The sequence below is a fragment of the Gorilla gorilla genome, chromosome 14 (genome assembly GCF_029281585.2).
Source record: "Gorilla gorilla gorilla isolate KB3781 chromosome 14, NHGRI_mGorGor1-v2.1_pri, whole genome shotgun sequence".
In the NCBI taxonomy this organism is placed as follows: Eukaryota; Metazoa; Chordata; class Mammalia; order Primates; family Hominidae; genus Gorilla; species Gorilla gorilla.
In genome coordinates this window covers 21,911,899-21,932,681 of record NC_073238.2, presented here as the reverse complement: position 1 = coordinate 21,932,681, position 20,783 = coordinate 21,911,899, and the positions used below count along the sequence as shown (strand labels likewise).

General features: G+C 36.0%; 1 long non-coding RNA gene across 1 annotated transcript; it reads left to right on the top strand.

Moving 5' to 3' along the window:
* Nucleotides 1–1,381: 1,381 nt before the first annotated feature.
* LOC134756949 (uncharacterized) lies at nucleotides 1,382–20,241 on the top strand. The gene is made up of 4 exons (XR_010130440.1): nucleotides 1,382–1,475; nucleotides 9,991–10,162; nucleotides 12,016–12,130; nucleotides 20,168–20,241. It is a non-coding gene; the product is annotated as an uncharacterized lncRNA (long non-coding RNA).
* Nucleotides 20,242–20,783: the final 542 nt, after the last annotated feature.

Genomic DNA, 20,783 nt, shown 5'->3' with positions numbered 1-20,783 from the left:
GACTGATGACAGTGATGAAGAGTTTGATAGTATGTGAGATACAGATTTACACATAAAACATTGAAAACAATTATAATTTTAACTACTGTAGTCCCTGGTTAATTAGCAGAATATAAAGTCAGTGTAGTAACATGTGAAGATATCCACAGTAATGTTAGCAGGGTCCAACTGTCTCTGCTACGTGAGGCTCCAGTTATCTCAGCTAAGCTGTTTATGAGCCACACTCACAAACAAGATCACCAAAAGTTAAGTCTTTTTGGTATATGTATAGGAACACCTATCTATTAGGGCCTGTTTGAAGCAGCATTTTTGGTGCTTTGGATACAAAGATAGTATGGTGCCTCAATTGAAGGATCTTGGATTAGGATGAGAAAAAGGTAAACTGATCATGTGATGGCATAAGCAAGTAGGTACCATGTAACGGTGTAAACAAAAATTTATGTTAGATAGTCATTTCCCACAGAGATTTAATACTGTATAGTACAGGGCCCATCCGACTCTCTTCAAAGAAAATGCTGCTCAAAATGGGCTTGGGAGAATGAGGAAGAGTTTGTGAATCATTCTAAGGGAAAACTGAATAAGTAAATGCAACATTTTACATAATTTCTTCTGACTTCTTATGTGTTCACTTGCCCTAGACTGCCCCTCTTCTTTGGGGCTTATTTCTGTGCGTTTTACCACTTGCAAGATAATGGAGGCAGGTTGAAATGGGAAAGATACCAGATGACTAATTTTTTTCCCCCACATTTCCATCTTTTGTTAAGAAATTTGAAGTTGATTGCTACACTGAAGTATGTAGTTTTGTTTTTGTTTTTTTTTTGTGAGTCTTTAACCATTTGTGTCCCTGTTAACTTATAATTGATGAGTTTATTTTGTATTTATTTTTAGGCAGGGTAAAAAATAGTAATATGTCTCATAAATAATATATGTTCCTATTACTAGTTTTGGTGGGATTTAAAAACTTTATAATAATCCTCAATATAGAAACCTGCCCCTTTAACCATATTACTATTTGCTTTAAAAAAAAAATCTTTAGGTTTTGTTTCAAAAATGCTTCACAATTTATTTTTGAAAATATAAGGAACGAAATTCTAACTTTCTAATTTGAATGGAAGGATGAGTTCGTAGCACACGAGGCACTAAATTGAGTAATGTAGATTTTATTATTTTTAACGAATCTTTTGTTTAATATTTTGCAGGTTCAATTTGTTTACTTGTGATGTACAGAGAGTTTTTTATACCTTCCCAGCTTATATTTGAATATTCCTTTTCAAGGTTTTATAAAGAGATTTCTCTCCTTTACCCCTTTCAGCGATGTGCATTTTGTAAGCACTTTGGGGCCACTATCAAATGCTGTGAAGAGAAATGTACCCAGATGTATCATTATTCTTGTGCTGCAGGAGCCGTCTCCTTTCAGGATTTCAGTCACATCTTCCTGCTTTGTCCAGAACACATTGACCAAGCTCCTGAAAGATGTAAGTTTACTACGGATAGACTTTCAAACTTCAACCAATGTATTTACTGAAAATAACAAATGTTGTAAATTCCCTGAGTGTTATTCTACTTGTATTAAAAGGTAATAATACATAATCTTTAGAATCTGAGGGATCGTTGCCAGAGATTGCTGGGGAGGGAAATGTTATCAACGGTTTCATTGAAATTAAATCCAAAAAGTTATTCCCTCAGAAAAATCAAATAAAGTTTGCAAGTTTTTTATTCTTAAAACATTTTAAAAACCACTGTAGAAAGATGTAAATAGGGACTGTGCAGTATTTGTGACATATACTATAAAATTATTAAAAAGCCAATCAGTATTCAACATCTTTTACACTAAAAAGCCATCCAGTTGAAGAATTAGAAGACAGTTCACTCAGGTGTTATTTCAGGATTTACATTAATAGGAACACCAAATACTTCTGAAATTCTTGGAAATTGTGTATCCCTGATAGGTGTGATAGAAATCTCTGCTGGCACATTTTCATGATTCATCTATCTTAGTCATCTGTAATCTGCAGTTGTGCTGTTTTTCTTTCTTTTCCAAATAGTATTTTATAATTCAATGAAAATGTTTAAATGCTTGAAATTTACATTATACAGGAAATTATAACTCTACTATTGTATCATTAAATAGAGATCTCTCCTTTTTCTTACTATGTGTTTTCCCAATGAGCATGTATATTTTGGGATCTTTTTTCTCCTAGTCTATTGAATTTCCAATCTTATTATGAAACCTCCATGATATTTTATTCAGTCTTTTTTATGTCACCTCTTAGTTACCTAATGTTAGCTTTTACCTGTTCCTTAGCAATGTTGATAAAAGCTTTTTTTACTATCTTCTCCAGGTCTGTGAAACATAAGTATAGCTACCCCAGGCTTAAACTAATCTCAAATACGGTTAGTGTACATGATCATTACCCTTTATCTTTGTTGAGTACCTAATTTCATTTTCCATTAAAATTATTTTGTGTCCACATATGTAATCATATCACCCTTAGTAACCTAGTGTACAGACAAATTATAGGTAAGGCAAACTAAAATTTTAAATTATATTTAAGCTAATAAGGGATTTAAAGTTTTAAAATGCTTTAGATTGTACACTCTTCAATCTGGAAGAGAAGAACTTTCATGCACAGCAACTGTTGTGGCTACTATTTATGTACTGAGTTACTTCATCAAGTGCATAAACTGGCAGTTATCAGAGTGGATTATATTCTGGGTGGCATAATAAATATACTTTGTCATCTCAATAAAACAATTTTATGTGTATGTAAGAATCTGAATTTTATTCAGCCTTTTGTGTAGTCATGCTTTAGACCTCAGTAAACAACATGCAAACTTGTATAAGAATGTTGCTCTAATGTTAGAACATTTTTTTACTCAATGGCAGTGCTACTTTCTACTGAAAACTGTGTTCTAATAGTGTATACCTTCAGTTACATGTTAGCAATCATAAATCAGTTTGTAAAATAATAAACTAAATACTGAGGTGAGATAATTTGCTGTTGTTGATCATGTATATAATGAAAGGTTTATGGCAACATAAAGCTAAAAGATATACTAAAATTATGAGTACTCTGCCTTTTTCCAAAATAGACTTATGGAGACTCATAAAAATACATGAGCAATAGGATAAAACTAAAAATAAGTAAGGAAATTTGGCAATGGAAAATTTAGATAGGATAAATATGAAGACAATAGAGAGACCCCCCAAAAATATGTAATTCCAGACAAACCACAAATTTGGCCCCATACCTTTTCAACAGTCAATACAAAGAAGGACATATGAGCCCTTAATCTGATTCTTAGTATTTATAACATCACTTGATATAATGGTATAATAATAAGACATCCCTTGATAGAATGCAATGAAAAATTGTCTTAAAGTAGCCAACTTGCAGTAGAAAAATACCAGTTTCATAGGGCTGTTTCTTATAGCAGCCTTCAAACTAAGTCAGTGGTATAAAATCAAGGCCTAAATGACTAAATTAGATTTCTTTTTTTTTTTTTTTTTTTTGAGATGGAGTCTCGCTCTGTCACCCTGGCTGGAATGCAGTGGCATGGCCTTGGCTCACTGCAAACTCCATTTTCCGGGTTCAGGCGATTTCTCCTGCCTCAGCCTCCCAAGTAGGTGGGATTACAGGCGCACACCATAACACCCGGCTAATTTTTTGTATTTTTAGTAGAGACGGGGTTTCGCTATGTTGGCTAGATTTGTCTCGGACTCCTGACCTCATGATCTGCCCGTCTCAGCCTCCCAAACTGCTGGGATACAGAGGTGTGAGCCATCGTGCCTGGCCTCCTTGGGGATCTTAAACAGTGCATTCTAACTACACAGCGTTCTGACCCATCTGTTAAGACGATCATAATCTTGGATTAAGTTCCAAGGATATAATTTAAAGAATATTGCAGATAGGATGTTTTGTCACCTTTTTAACATCTTTTATAAATATTTCTTCCTATCCTAATTGTGTGTCATGGCAGAAGTTACTTTTTATGCTTTTAAAATGATACTGTCTGAAATCATAGTGTTATTATGAGGGTTAAATGAAAACAATGAATGGAATTCACATAACATTGTGCCTTGTATATATTAATTGCTTTAAAAAGGGTAGTTATTTTACCTCCTATCTAAGGCTTAAGTTATGAGAATGATATTACATATTGAGTATATGTATTTTCTCTTGCTTCCTAAAGGGCAGAGCAGTAGCTGTGATAGTTGACTGAGTTAGGAGTAAGGTTGACATCTTTTTATAAAAGTTGAGAAATTTAACAAAATCATGCATCTCATTATAAAGCAATCCACTAAAGAGAGCATCTGTGAAGAAGGCCAAGATTTTCATCAGGAAACACTTTTAGGGTGCTCTGTCATAGGTAAATGGCTGGTCATTGTTGCAACATTATTTTCATGATGATACAAGGATACATTAACCTTGTCTGGAAATTTTACACTAAAAATCCATCTAGGAGATACAACCAGATATACTTCCTGAATAGGAAAAGTGAATGGTAAGAAGCCAATCATGCAAGATAAGAGGAAAGAACATTCCAGGGAGAGGGAACAGACCACTACACAGACCTTGAGGAGTGGACTTGGCATGATTCATGAACAGACAGCATGTCATTTTACTTGGAGCATAGTAGCCTACTAGGTGGGGGTAGTAGAGACATCATCAAGGTGAACAAAGGCTAGATCATGTAGGCTTGTAAGCAAGGGAAGGAGTTTGGGTTCTGTTCAGTCTGCAATGAGAAGTTTTTGCAAGGTTTAAACATGGAAATGCTACATATCTTAATTCACCCCCTGTTCCTCAATGTATTTACTCATCATTTAGCTTTAATTCCTTTTACTTCACTTAAGCTTTAACTCCAGCCTCTTTTCTTTGGTTATCTTTGTATTTCTTGGCATTAAGTCCTGCTGCTTTTCTTTTACCCTAAATTCTGTCAGTCTTCTGACCTTTCTTATCTACCTGCCAATGATATGGTCTAGCCTCTTTGGATGACATCCATGATTTATTTTTTCTTTCCAGAGATTCTCTTTTATAGACAAATCACTCAGCCCAGTGTCCTGCCAGTAATGAAAATTGGCAGATGGTAGGGTGTGATGGAAATTAGAAAGCAATGCTGATTTGGTCCTTCTTCAATTTACACTATATGACAGCTATTTTGACTTTTCTTGCTGTTCACCAATGCTTTTATTCTTATGTGTTGTCTGTTCTTTCTTAAGCAATAGTTTCATCAAGTTTAAGGATCTGTGATAAGCTCTGTTCTAATTTAAGCTCAATGTTTTTGTCTTCTTTATTTATCTCTTCTCTTTTTACAGCTGTCTCTTAGGAAATGACCTTCTCTAAAGATGATCATTTTGTTTCCTCTCACTTTTCTCCTGCCATAAGAACCTTGCTCCCTTTACTCCATTTAGCTTCATTGTATGCCACTGTTGGCATTTCATGTCTACTTTTGTGTATACTCAAATACTCATCACTTTCATTGATCACTAGTAAAGTTTACTGAGGAGTCAATTTGATTAGTAGTCAAGAGCCTGATCTTAGAAGCCAAATAGACCTGGATTTTACTCCTCTCCCCTCTTAAATTATCTTTAGTTATAGCCTGTCTTTTTGCTTTTTCAACTGTTTAAAGAAAAATTTCTTAGTTGATTATTGCTTTAAACTTAATGTCTCTGGCTTACAGACATGTGTGTCTAAATATTCATATTTAATTTCTGTGATGGCACCAAACCTATCCAGTAGTATCGATAATCTTCTTATACATGACCTCCATAAGGTTGTTTCAGTATTCCCACACATCTTCTCCCTGACTGGGAGGGTTGGAACCAACCTCATTTCTTTGTGTAGTGCTTTTAAAAATAATATTGTTTTCCACATAAGGCATATTAAGTGCTTTTGCACCAGATGTATTACATGGATGTTTTTCTTTGACTAATTTATTACCAATGATCCATAGTAATCAGATAAGACAGCAAGGTTGTCAGTAAGGAATTGGTGGAGATCATCATAGTCTAAAAAGTGATTTTTGTGACAATGACAGTTGTCTTGTTGCAGAGTGAACTTTGTTGTATATAACAGTGCTGTGCAGTATAAATATAATGTGAGCAACATAAGTAATTTTTCTAGTGGGTATGTTAAAAATTTGAGGAAAAGGAAACATTTGGGAACAATTGTAGTAAATTTTATTTAATTCAGTAATCCAAAATAGTAATATTTCAAATTTTGAGATACTTTTTCCCCATTAAGATTTTGGAATCTAGTGTGCATTTTATGCTTACTGCATACCTCGATTTGAACTAATTACATTTCACTTGTTCAGAAACCACATGTCGCTAGTAGCTACCATGGCAACTTGAAGTGTCAGGGGAGCAAACTCTAGAAAGTTTCACAGAAGCATTTTAGTGTTCCTAGGAGAGTATAATAGAAAAATGAATTGATTATCTGATAATTAGTTTCTGATAATTAGTTGAGTATTCCCCCAATTTTTAAAAGTTTTACGGTGAGCAAAAAGAGATCAATTTTTCAATGTACATATTTTGAAAGATAAATACTAGTAATCTCTTAATATTAAGAAACATAACATCCCAGTTATGTCTTTTCTATCAAAAATGAACCAATTTATGATGCTTCCATTGTTAGATTAATGATTTATTTTAAATCCCTATCACTTAAAGAGCCATTTAAAAGTTATTTTAGCAGTAAGTCCTTCACTTAAAATATGTTCAATAAGACTTGATTCATGTTAGGCAGTTGGGGATAAAAATTTAAAAAACTTAAGGCCCCTGTCTTTCAAGGATTCACAGAGTTGTGCTGTAAATAAATGATTATTTAACAGAAGTTTCTTGTAAGCATATGGGTAAAAGTAATATTCAACAACTAAATGGGTATTTGGGTGTGGTAATAGGTATTCAGGAAATAATGTGCAGAGATTTTTTTTGAGACAGGGTCTCACTCTGTCCCCCAGGCTGTAGTGCCATGGCACAAACTCTAGTCACTGCAGCCTCCATCTCCTGGGTTCAAGCGGTTCTCCTGCCTCAGCCTCCTGAGTAGCTGGGACAGGCATGTGCCACCACACCCTGCTAATTTTGTATTTTTATTAGAGATGGGGTTTCACCATGTTGGCCCGGCTGGTCTCGAACTCCTGACCTCAAGTTATCCATCTGCTTTGGCCTCCCAGAGTGCTGGGATTACAGGCATGAGCCTCTGTGCCCAGCCATGAGCAGAGTTTTGAAGGCTGGGAGCACAGCAGAAAAACAAAATTTCAAGCAGAGGGAACAGAATGTGTAAAAGCACACAGACGTGAATAGCATGTTATGTGAGGTGCATGGCAGACAACCCACCATGACCATGAAATAGTGAGTGGTTCTGAGATTCAGTTGGAAAGGGAGATAAGGACCTTTTTGCCTCATACTTGAAAATTCTGATTTTGTTTTAGGTGAAAAATGAGGTATTGGTGGAGTTTTAATTTATACAGAGGTTAACAATTAGATTTACATTTTTGAAAGATTGTTCTGGATGTGTAGAAAATGATTTAGAGAGGATGTCAGAACCGTAAGTAGAGATGATTTGATGCAGAAGATACTGCAGTTAGCGAGACAGAGTATTAGGTAGGTGCAAAGGTAATTGCAGTCTTTGCCATTAAAAGTAATGTCAAAAACTGCAGTTACTTTTTCACCAACCTAATATGATAGACTAAACTATAAACATATAAGGAAGAATGATGTGTAGGAAGTTTAATACATAAGAATTGGGATCTGGCTGGATGTGTTGGGTCAGGGCTGAGTTCAGAGTCAACAGTGATACTAAGGTTTCTGCCTTTATCTATTCTTGAGAAAAATGGATGATGTTTCGGGTTTTTAAAAAAGTTTCACTTTAGAGCAGTTGAGATTGAGTGTTTGGAACACCTGGCTATTGAGATCCAGTAAGACTTGAAGAATAAAGGTTTGGGGTTTATGAAAGAATTCTAGGGCCAATAATACAGATTTAGGAATCATGGTGGCATTTTATGGCATGAGAGTTGATGTGATCACAAAGGGAAACTACGGGGGATTAGGAAAGAAGGAAAAGGATGAAATCCTAAGAAACTCCAGCATTTAGAAAGATTGTATAGGTACAAAAGCCAACAAAGGAGGATGAAATGAAAGTGGGGGAAAACTAAGGAGAAATTAGGAGAGAGTTGCCATGATAGAAACTAAGGAAAGGGGCGTTTTAATGTGGGAGTGGCTAGCAATGCAAATGCTGCAAAGTGCAAAAAAGCCAAAGACTAAATCGGGTTTCCTATGGGCATTGGCAGCCTCACTAATGTAGCTTCAGATGAGTATTAGGTGCTAAGCCAGCCTTCGTGAAGTATGTCAGAGGTCCAGCCAGCGTCCACATTTTGAAGCCTGTTTTTGTACTGCCCTCAAGCGAGGAATTATTTTTACATTTTTAAAAGAGTGTAAATAAAAACAAAAGGTCTTTTTGTCAGAGACTGCTATGGCTCACAAAGCCTAAAATATTTACTATCTGGCCCTTTTCAGGAAAAGTTTGCAGACTCCAGTACAAATAAAAGAAATATATTTTTACTCTGTTTCAAGATGCTTGACTGGAAAAGAAAGAATGTATGAGTCAGAGAGAAATTGATAGGATTGACCAAACTTTCAAAAAATGGAAAAAAGTCTGAGTGCGGTAGCTCACACCTGTAATCCCAGCACTTTGGGAGGGTGAGGCAGGAGGATTGCTTGAGCTCGGGAGTTTGAGACCAGCCTGGGCTATGAGGCAAAACACCGTCTCTACTAAAAATATAAAAATTAGGTGGGTATGGTGGCACACGCCTGTAATCCCAGCTACTGGGGAGGCTGAGGCGTGAGAATCCCTTGAACCTGGGAGGCGGAGGTTACAGTAAGCCTAGATTGCGCCATTGCTCTCTAGCCTTGGTGACAGAGTGAAACTGTCTCAAAAAAAAAGGAAAAAAAATGGTTCATATACTTTGTGATACTTGTTAAATACAGGCATATTTATATATATTATCAAAGGTTGGTATGATAAGCTTGACTGGAAAAGAAAGAACATATGAGTCAGAATAGTAGATAGGAATGATCAAACCTTCAAAAAATGAAAAGATTCATATACTTTGTGATACTTGTTATATACAGGCATATTTTTTATACATTATCTAAGATTGGTATGATTTTAGAATACATTATATTCCTTCTTATTTTGCAATATGCATAAGTTTAACTGTATATTTGGCAGGTCAGTTTATCCTTATATTTTCTGTTTTATATGGTAAAAGAACTGTTAGTACATTTTCTTTTAATCCACATTTAGGGATGGATGATGCCCATAATTATGTGGATTTTAATGCTTTTATAACTAGAAATTAATATAGAAGAATATATAATTAGTATATTAAGTAATGTGTTTGTGTATGAATATGTAGCTTCTGTCTTTAATGTTCTTCCACATAAGACATTTTCCAGTAATTAAAAAAAAGCCCTTATGTGATTTGAATAGTCTGTTTATGCTTAAGAAGCATCTTAGTCTAATTGATATTAACGTTTCTTAATTTTGTCTCTTGTCTGATTTTGTAATTTCAAAATATATTTAACATTCAAAGAAAATGTTTATGTTACACTGCAAAGCATTTCTTAGTTGGTATTTTCCTTGTTTGGTTCTTTCCAGTGAGCATATATTGAGCATTAATTAGGTGTCCAGCATTATCATTGGCATTAGGAATAGAAAATTAAAGAAGACCTGCTTATGGTCTCAAGTAGATATAGCCACAAATAATTGCAAAACTATACGATTAAATTTAATGTGGTTACATTTAGATTAAATACTCTACAGTGTTTTTATTGATACCTCTTTCTGATTAGATGACAATCCAAGGTGAATAACTTCAAATGTCTGAAAGGTTCATGATGCAAATCCTTTCAAATGATTTTACTGTATAGTCAGAAAAAATTTAAATTCTTATACAACAATTTCATTGTTTTACTGTTAATTATAGCGAAGGAAGATGCAAACTGTGCAGTGTGCGACAGCCCGGGAGACCTCTTAGATCAGTTCTTTTGTATTACTTGTGGTCAGCACTATCATGGAATGTGCCTGGATATAGCGGTTACTCCATTAAAACGTGCAGGTTGGCAATGTCCTGAGTGCAAAGTGTGCCATAACTGCAAGTAAGTTTTCATTTCAATTCAAAGCTGTGTATTGGGTTTAAGAGGGACCCTATTACTAGGCGCTAAAGGTTTGTGTAATATAATAGAGGTTGTTCATATTTTGGCTGTATTCATTCAGAGTGACTTCATCATACTTAAAAAAATTACTGGATATTAACGTTTATATTATTTTGAAAGAAGTCTAAACAAAACTGATTTTAATCATTTAAATTGCTCTGGTCGTCTAAAGAGCTAATTTAAATTTACCAACAGTTTAAAAAATAAGCGATATTAACAATTTAAAACAAGCATGAGAAGAATAAAGTAGCTTGTCTTCAGGGGCACCGGGGAGGGGATGTGATAGGATTTAAACCTGTTACTACAGACGTAGAAGAATTAGAGTTGAGCCAAAACGTCAGTCATGTGTTTGAATTTCCATTCCAGGAAGGACAATTTCTACTATTATTTTAATGTACATCTGCATCTCTCTAAAAGCCACCTTGAGTAGATCCTGGTCAGCATAATTCGAAAATGAAATATGTGGCATTTAAAAATTTGTAAGGGGGTTATCTTTTCCTATTGTATTTCATCTCTTGGTCATTTCTCCAGTCTTTTCTGTGATTTCCGCTTGCACCCCCATGATTCTAATGAGCATGATAATTTGGGGATGTTACCAGCATCTTCATTTACAGGCTGAGAATTTTTGTTGTAACCAGCAAGAATTATGCCCAACTGCCATGATCAGTCTGTTTTTATTATTTAGTTTTATAAGAAATAAGCGTCAATATCTTAGAGTTACGTGACATAAATAGGAATATGTACCTTCGTATTTTGGTAAAAATTAGATAAAATATTCAGTAAACATTTATTCGATACCTTGTATCTGCACTCAGTTTCTTGGGAAGGATTAAAAGAACTTGAAGGAAGAGTACTTGTCCTCCAAGATCTTTCCATGTAGCTGAAGAGATAAAACATGTGACTGTTTATGGAGAGGTTGAACTGAATAATAATTGGAGGCCAACTGACCCATCTTCCTGTTGACTTCTGTTTATCCCCCAGATTTCATTCAGAGATTCGTCTCTCAGCTCTTCTTGCTTTCCCCGTTTTTTCTCTTCCCCTCCTCTTGAATTTAAAATCATAGTATCTGAAAGTGATTATAGTCAAAAGTCTCAACAGAGATAACGCTGTAGGACAGGGGCCCAATCTTTGGGGGCAGAAGACTGTTTAAAGAAAGGTTTTAGGTTTTCAATTATAATTCTTAATAATTATGACAAGGTTCATCTTTTGAAATAATTATTCAGCGTTTAATTGCTTAATAGACATTCTAAGCACTTGAAACTGAATTACATTTAATTATCACAGTAAAGTTTATTATTCCCGTTTTATACCTGAAACTCAGAGAGCTTTAGTCTAAGTTGTTTAGTGACACAGCTAGAAAACAGCAGCCTGAATACAAATAGAGATCTGATGCCAAATTTGATCCTCTTTACGTTATATGACAGTCTTTTCAATTTGCTGTGCCAAGATTTGTTCTTTCCACACAGTAGCACCTCGCAGTTATACCGCCTTCCTCTCAAAAATTATATTTTAAAAGTAAAGATCAGAGGCTATTCATCTTGCCTCAACCCTTCCTCCTTTGCAGGAATCCTAAAATGGCTAGAGTAAGTTAACCACAGGTGAGCATTGAGTAAAGATCACCATTTAGGAGACAGTCCTTATAGCAGGGTTACCTCTGTTACTATCTGCAGAGACAAAACAGATACTGAGGTATTTATGAACTGTGCAGTTCCCAGGACTGATGATTTTCATGATTACTTATGTTGCAAAACATAAGTTTAAAGATAAGCCATCATTAATGCTATCTTACTTTTTAGACAGTCGGGAGAAGATAGCAAGATGCTAGTGTGTGACACGTGTGACAAAGGGTATCATACTTTTTGTCTTCAACGAATTATGAAATCTGTACCAACCAATGGCTGGAAATGCAAAGTAAGTTGTTTATTTACTTTTTTAAATCCTCTGTATGTTTTATATGGAGAACAGAAAAATCGGATATCTATTCAAATCTATACATTACCATCACCTTTTTGAAAGCAGCTTTATTGACATATAACTGACATACAGTAAACTGTACACTCTTCAAGATAATGAACATAGTCATCACCGTCAAAGTTTCCTGGTGCCTCTTGGCTTGCTTTGTGGCTGTTCAAACCCAAACCCTCTGTCTTCCTAGTCTGCTTTTTCACTATAGATTAGTATTCACTTCCTAGAATTTTTAATAAAAGCTTCATATAGTATATACTCGTTTTTGGTCTGGCTTCTTTAACTCGGTGTAATGATTTTGAAATTCATCCCTATTGCTGCACAGATCAGTAGTGATTCTTTTGTATTACTGAGTGCTGGAGATACCACAATTTGTGTATTGAATCACCTGTTGGTGAACATTTGGTTCCTTTAAAATTTTGAGCTATTATAAAAAATGCCGATGAACTCATTAACTAACTTCCTACCTCACTTGGCTTCTGCCCCTTCAGGGTGAGGTGTTCAGAGCCGGGTTGGGGGCAGTGGGGTAGTGGAGATAGCCCTTGGAATCCAAGGTGCGGTTTAGCTTTTAAGCTTAGTCTTCCTGGGCTGCTGGTGTCACGAGGTTGAGGGATGGAGATGACCCTCAGGTGCTGCATGGGCCTGGAGCGGGTTTTCCCTGGAGCTGGAGAGGGCGTGATGGCCCGTGTGCGGGAGTGGAAGGCACAGCATTGTCATTGCCCTTCTCGGAACTGCTTTTTCTAGGGAGGAGGTGGAGGGCCTGGGAAAGGAGGGTGATGTGGCCAGAACCCCAGGTCCCTGGCGTGGGGAGGAGGTGGGAGCAGACGCAGAGAGATTCTGTACCTGCACCCTGTCCTCGCCAGTGAGGTTTGGCACCTAGAACTGCAAGCAGTATTACCAGGTTCTGCTGTGGTCTTCAGCAAGTTCTACTAGGCATCTGCCTGAGTGGTGGGGGTTGAGGGGAGGGGCTTTCTCTCCTGGGGGGAAAAAGAGCTGCTGGGTAACTGTGCTCAGCTGTGGCTACCTGGGAAGTGGGGCCTGAGGGCTGAAGGATTGTGATGAACTCTGGCTTGCTTCCTCAGGTAGTTCAGGTTCCTTCTCTTGCTGAATGACTTATCATTGGAAAGAAAAAACTCTGCTGTTTGACTGATTTGTATATTTACACTCTTATCTTCACTCAGTTCCTCTACTTGCCTTTTTACTTTAATACGAAGTTGAATTTGTAATTCATTTTCTTTCCTAAGGAAAAAGGACATTTAAGACTATAAGTTTACCTTAGGCTATAGCTTTGGCTGAAGCCAAGTTTATTGTATTTGTAACTTTATGTATGTATATACCTTAGCTAATAACTTTATGTTTTTTTAAGTTGTGCTGAAGTATGTTAATCTATGCTTTCATTTCATTTAATCAGAGAATTTAATTAAGGTAGGTTTTTTAAAATAAATGTTTTGATACTTGAAGTATTGACTTTTTAAAGGTGTAGCATTTGTGTTTATTAATTTCATTTAGTTAGATGAAGTCCTTTTACCTTATTTTTTGACTTGTTGATTCAGCAAGTTACAACTGACCACTATTAATTGTTCCTATCAATTTATCATATTTTCAAACAAATAACTTGTGGCTGTTATTTAGCAACAGTGTTAATATATTGTGCTTTTTACCAGTATAAAATTGTTCTTTATTCTATGTAATGTGTTTTTTGTTGAGGGATCAGGAAGGGCAGGTATTTTGCGTTGCCTGACACTATGGCCACGTAGGGTGTTAGTTTAACAGTTGAATGGTTATCTTTTCCCATCTTATTTTGGATTCTTTTGTGTTATAAAAATGTATCTTTTGAAAGCTTAATAGAGGTCACTGTTTGGATTGATGGTTGCAATTGAAATGCTTGGCTGTTTTGAGGCAAAATTTTTCTTATAATTTCTTTCTATTTTTCTCTTCTTTTACTTCCTGCAATGATTTATAATTCAGAATCTCATTTTGTGAATGTAAATGATTATAAATATTAAAGATAAAAATTTTCTCCCATTCCCCACTGAAAATGAAGTTTTTATTCCCCTTTTCTCTGATTCGATTAACCTAGATTGTAAACCTTGTCACAATTTTCTTGCAAAAATATATTGCCTCTGTTAATTCCAACTTTACCCTCAATCTTTCGGAGTCTTGGTTGTGATCCTTTAAAAATAATTATAAATTTTTTGAAACCCTACATGTCGGAAAGAGACTGTTCCTTTTAGGCTATAAGAACTTGGCACAGTATAATGTTTCATATTACAAATTTTTCTTTTTTATACTCTGAAAACATTTTCTTCAGTTTTTTCAGTTTATGCTGTCACGAGAAAAATCTTAACTTGAAAAAATTTAATCATAATCCTTTTTTTCTTCCTGAAAGCTTTGGGAGATGTGTGAATCCCCATCCCCGCCCCCACCCCCCACCCAAGCACCTTTTTAAAAATATATATTTACTTAAAAATTACCTTCTTTACACTCTCTAATAATATCTAGTAACTACTGGATAATTTTTGTCTCTTGCTCTTAATCTTCTTTATTATAGTTTTCATTGTCTTGAGAACTGGTAGAGAATTCTGAGTGTCTTTCTCAGCTTGTTCTGTCTCCCCTTTGGTGTGCTTCTTTTCGATTTGCTCTTTGTAATCTGCTATTCTCTTTTGAGAGTGACAGAATTACATAATTTCTGGGAATACTATTGGATACTTAATCTTTTTATTCTGCTCTTTGAAGGCACTATAGTGTGGTGGTTCAAAGCTTATGCTGTGGAGTCAAACTGCAGTTTTTTCAGTTACTAAATTGATGATCTTTGGCTACCTGTTGAACTTCCCTAAGTCAGTGTATAGAAGGTTAACGGTACTTACCTCACAGGGATGTTGGATTTAATGAAGTGGTATCTATAAAGTGCACAGCACAATGCCTAACACAAAGTAAGTACAGAAACAGTTACCATAGAGTTTTTCATGGATTGAAACGTTTGTCCTTTGAACCATTTGAAGAATGATCATCTTTCTCTGCTGTTGAATTCTTCTGTAGTTCTCTCTGTAGTCTTGAGTCATAATTTGCTCATTTGTTTGCATTTAACATTTGAGTGTTTACTGTGTGCGAACATCACTGTAGTGAAGGCTGGAGATGTTGGGGCAAATCAGTGTGCCCCCACAGGGCTGTCAGTCTAGTTTGGGGCTGCTCCCTGGTGAGCTGGAGTGGGGGTGACCTTTTCAGGATCTTTATTGTAAAACAGTCATTGTCAGATGGGTTTCTTTTTCCTATTTTTATCTCAAGAATGTCTGTTCGTTGGTATGTTATGCATTTTTAGAAAGGTTTTACTTGAAAATAAGTTAAAACTCTAAAAGTTGGAAAAAATGAAAATAATACGCATATCCCATTTACTTAGATTTATCAGTTGTTAGCATTTCATTATCATTGGGCATGCCCTCTCTCGCTTTCTCTGTGTGTGTGTGTGTGTGTGTGTGTGTGTATCTGTGTGTGTCTGTGTGTGTGTCTTTATTCCCCCAACCCCCTACTATTTGAGGGTTAATTACATACGTTGTGCCTTTTTACCACCATTTCAGTATGTATTTCTTAATAGTAGGAATATTCTTAAAAAAATCACAATCCTGCTATCAACTTCCTAAACTTACATCAATGTCGTATGTTTATCTAATGTACTAGCCATATTCCAGTTATGTCATTTGATCTTATGTCCTTCATAGCCTACCCCTTCCTCCAAGTAGATTCTAGGATTTAGTTTTTGTCATTGGTATTTTTGAAGAATAGAGTTCTTCTCGATATACTTCTTTTTTTCTTTTTTCAAACAGAAATTTCCCCATGTTGTTTTCGATAACCCCTTATAATTAGATGAGAGGCATGCATTATTGGCCAGAATACTGCAAAGTGCTGATCCATCCTCAGGGTATCACAGCTGGAAGCACACATTATTCCACTTTCCCTCATGAGAATCATGTGGTCAGGCTGTTGCCCAATTTCTATTCCCCACTCCTTTGTATCTAATAAAGCAGTATGTGAGGATATTTTAAGACCATGCAAATATCTTGCTTTTCCTCAGAATTTCCTTCTAGATTTGAAAAACTTACTCCCTAGCCCGGGTGTGGTGGCTCACACCTGTAATCCCAGCACTTTGGGAGGCTGAAGTTGGTGGATCAGTTGAGGTCAGGAGTTCAAGATCAGCCTGGCCAACATGGTGAAACCCTGTCTGTACTAAAAATACAAAAATTAGCCAGGCATGGTAGTGGGTGCCATGTAATCCCAGCTACTCAGGATGCTGAGACAGGAGAATCGCTTGAACCAGGGAGGCAGAGGTTGCAGTGAGTCGAACTCATGCTACTACACTCCAGCCTGGGTGACAGAGATAGACTCTGTCTCACAAAACAGCAACAACAACAACAGCAACAACAACAACAAACTTACTGCCTGATGATGCCATTTTAACATGCTTTCTTTTGGTTGCAAATGATGCATTTCCAGCTCTAGCACTCCCACCACATTTACCAGTTAGCCCTCTGCTTTCTTTTGTAAGCAAGAACACTTCTTTCACATGTTAAACTTGCTTACTATTAATATTGGCTTATGAACTCCTATTATCTTCAATCATTTACAACTCATTACCTAATTATTTTTTGGCTCAAATAGTCCCATACTTGCTGTCAGTTGCTCCTTCAAGCTGGCACTGGTGTTCTGCCCTGACTGCTTATTTGAACACTTCATACTTTTCGGTGTAACAAGATGTTACAAGCTCATCTTATACCTCCCGTGCCCCAGTCCTGGAATAAGTCCATTGTTAAATAAGTAACCCAGATTCCTTTAGTGGGGAATGGGTGCTGGGTGTGCTCATTGCTACTGGAGGGTGTTTGCTTCTTCACCCTTTCAGCAGGTGGTGTCAGGAAATACATGCATGTGTATACACTTACAGAAGTTTGTCCAACCCATGGCCGGCAGGCTACATGTGGTCCAGGATGGCTTTGAATGTGGCCCAACAGAAATTCATAACATTTCTTAAAACATTATGAGGTGTTTCTTTTTTGGGGGGGTGTGGGTGTGGGTGTGGGTGTGTGTGTGTGTGTAGCTCATCAGCTATCATTAGTATTAGTGTATCTTGTGTGTGGCCCAAGACGATTCTTCTTTCAATGTGGTCCAGGAAAGCCAAAAGATTGAACACCCCTACATGTTATGTATATACACATAAATATTCATATACATATACATAACTTAGAAATAATGAATTTATACCAGCACCTCCAGTTCTTATCTTTCTCCATTGAGTTCTTTGCCTTTTCATTCTTGCATGTCTGTTCTTCTACAATAAAAATTCTAGGTTGTAGAACAGCACATTTATTCTGTTGCTCAATCTAAAAAGCAAGTCTGCTTCAGTTTGCTCTCAGTAATAGATTTTGTTCCCCTTTCTTTTCTTAGTGATTTAATTTTTTAAATATAGAAGGTATTAGTATACTTTCAAAACTCAAAACTATATGAAGTTTTACTCAGAATTGTCACAGTCTCTTGTTTATTACTTATACCGCATTTTCCCCAGCCTCTTGGAAGTAACTAACTTCATTGTTTTCTGTTTTAAACCTCCTGTTATTTTTCATCTAAGAATAAGAGGATATATTGCTCTTTCAGTGAAGGTAGCATGTTGTATATGTTCTTTTGCATGTTGCTTTTTTCGTGTAATAAAATCTGGAAATCACTTCCAGGCAAGTTAGGCAAGTTCAAGAGATCTCATTCTCCTTTTAAACAGCTGCATAGCACTCCATTGTGTATCTGTGCTATGGGTTACTCAACCAGTGGCCTGTGCTTTGGTATTTCAGTAGTTTATGATATTTTGCATTATAAATGATTTTACACTCCCTGGCTTTGTGCATGTGTGTTTTTGAATTCTCAGGGACAAATCTGTAGGGTAAATTCCTAGGATTATTGCCTCAGGAGTGTACACATATGTAGGTTTGTGAGATACTGTCAAATTCCCTTTTTTGGGGCTTATGGTACTTTGCATTGCCACCAGAGATGTGTGAGAGAACTTTTCCTACGTCTTTGCTAACAGGATGACTTGTTCAGCTTTTGAATGTTTGTCTGTCTTCTGGATGAAAAGTAGTGTATCAATGTAGTTCTAATTTTTGTTTATCCTAAGAGTGAAGTTGATCGTTTTTTCATGTGTTTAAGGGTCAGTTTTTATTTCTTCTCATGAATTGTCTATTCATGTGTTTTGCCTGTTATTGAAGATTTTGGCATTTTTCCCTAAATTTAAGAGTTCTTTATAAGTGAGGGATGTAAGCCTTTATATGTGTTACATGATGCAGATACTTTCTTCTAGCTTATTTGTTCTTGTTTTTTTTTTTTTTTTTTTGCTTATTTGTGTGAGACAGTGTCTCACCCTGTCACCCCGGCCATAGTACAGTGGTATGGTCATAGTTCACTGTAGCCTTGACCTGGGCTCAAGCAATCTTCCTGCCTCAGCCTCCTGAGTTAGCTAGGAGTTATGTGTACCATGAAGCCCAGCTAATTTTTTACTTTTGTAGAGACAGGGTCTCACCATGTTATCCAGGCTGTATTATGTGTCTTTTGACTTTGTTTTTATTATTTTTTTTGCCATGAAAAAGTTTCTTTTTTATGGAGTTAGATTTATTAATCTTCTTTTGCTTCTGGATTTTTGAGTCATATTCAGAAAGCCTTTCCCTACACTGAGGGTATAGAGGACACAGATAGTCTTCTCATTGCTGGTAAGCAGTATGTTCATATTGTCTGATTTGTTTGAGTTATAAGATAATGTCTTTATCCCAAAGACATTTTTGCAATTGCTGTATGTATATACATTACAGTAACTAAATCTTTTAGTTAAGAGATTCTGGAAAAGAATTGACAATGGATCTAAAGTAGGTTAGTTTCTCTTGAAAGTTTTTTTTTTTTTTGGAGGGGGGAGGTCATGATTAAAAATATTTTGTACCATCAGATCTGTTATTTGGTAGTTTTCTTTTATCCTTACCTGTAGTCTTTCAATAAAGTGGGAAAGAAGATGAGATTTCAGTTTGGTATCAGAACATGTATAGGCCTGGGCAATATAGTGAGACCCTGTCTCTACAAAAATAAAAAAAAATCTGGGCATGGTGACACATGCCTGCAGTCCCAGCAGTTTGGGAGGCTGAGGTGGGAGGACCACTTGAGCCCAGGAGGTTGAGGCTGCAGTGAGCCATGTTTGTGCTACTGCACTCCAGCTTGGGTCACAGAGTGAGATTGAGATCCTGTTTCAAAAAAAAAAAGAACATAGATAAATAGATAAATTTTAGTCACTGATTGGTAAATGAGGCTAGCAGTGTCTTTTTACTATAACTTAAAAATTACCTTGATGAGATTGAGTTAAAGGTTTAACATACTGGTATCCTGATTTAAAATTTACCAGTGACTATGTTTCTGATATCTAAGTTTATAGATTTCCTGAGATTAGTCTTTTAATTTATAGACAATGATGAGGAGCAAGGATTATATCCAAAGAATATTTTGGCTAGGTTGGCAGGTATGGTTAAGCAAAATAAATATTGGTGGTTAGCAAATCTTTTCTGTCTGTGCTTTTGAGTCTATAGTAACTTTGTTACATCTGGGTATCTACTATTAGAAAATGCCTACACATTCTAGATCAGTCTTTACTTTTTAACTTAGGTACCTCACATAACATGATTGATCCTCATTTTCTTAACTAAAAAATGAGTATGAGAACTTTTCCTGTGTAATTTTCAATCCATTTGGAAGTACTTAAGTTGTAAAACATGTTTTCATTAGGTTTTCTGGTGTGTGGCTAATTCTAATCCATAAATCCTTGTATACTTTGGCTTTCGTTCACTTAATAATTGTCTGCTTTGATGAATACCTTCTGATTTAAGTTCTAGTGTAGCCAAATGGTTTATATATCTATAGTTAGAAAATTTAAAATTTGTTTGTACATTACCATAACAAATGTTCTGAATTTTGTAGTATCATCCCAACATACAGTGAATACCGAATTGGAAAAACAGATTTCTAATGAGGTTGATAGTGAAGAAATGAAAATGTCTTCTGCAGTGAAGCATATTTGTGGTGAAGATCAAATTGAAGATAAAATGGAAGTGACAGAAAACATTGAAGTCGTTACACACCAGATCACTGTGAAGCAAGAGCAACTGCAGTTGTTAGAGGAACCTAAAACAGTGGTATCCAAAGAAGAATCAAGGCCTCCAAAATTAGTCATTGAATCTGTCACTCTTCCACTAGAAACCTTACTGTCCCCACATGAGGAAAGCACTTCATTATGTCATGAGGAACAGTTGGTTATAGAAAGGCTACAAGGAGAAAAGGAACAGAAAGAAAATTCTGAACTTTCTACTGGATTGATGGACTCTGAAATGACTCCTAAAATTGAGGGTTGTTTGAAAGATGTTTCATACCAAGGAGGCAAATCTATAAAGTTATCATCTGAGACAGAGTCATCATTTTCATCATCAGCAGACATAAGCAAGGCAGATGTGTCTTCCTCCCCAACACCTTCTTCAGACTTGCCTTCACATGACATGCTGCATAATTACACTTCAGCTCTTAGTTCCTCTGCTGGAAA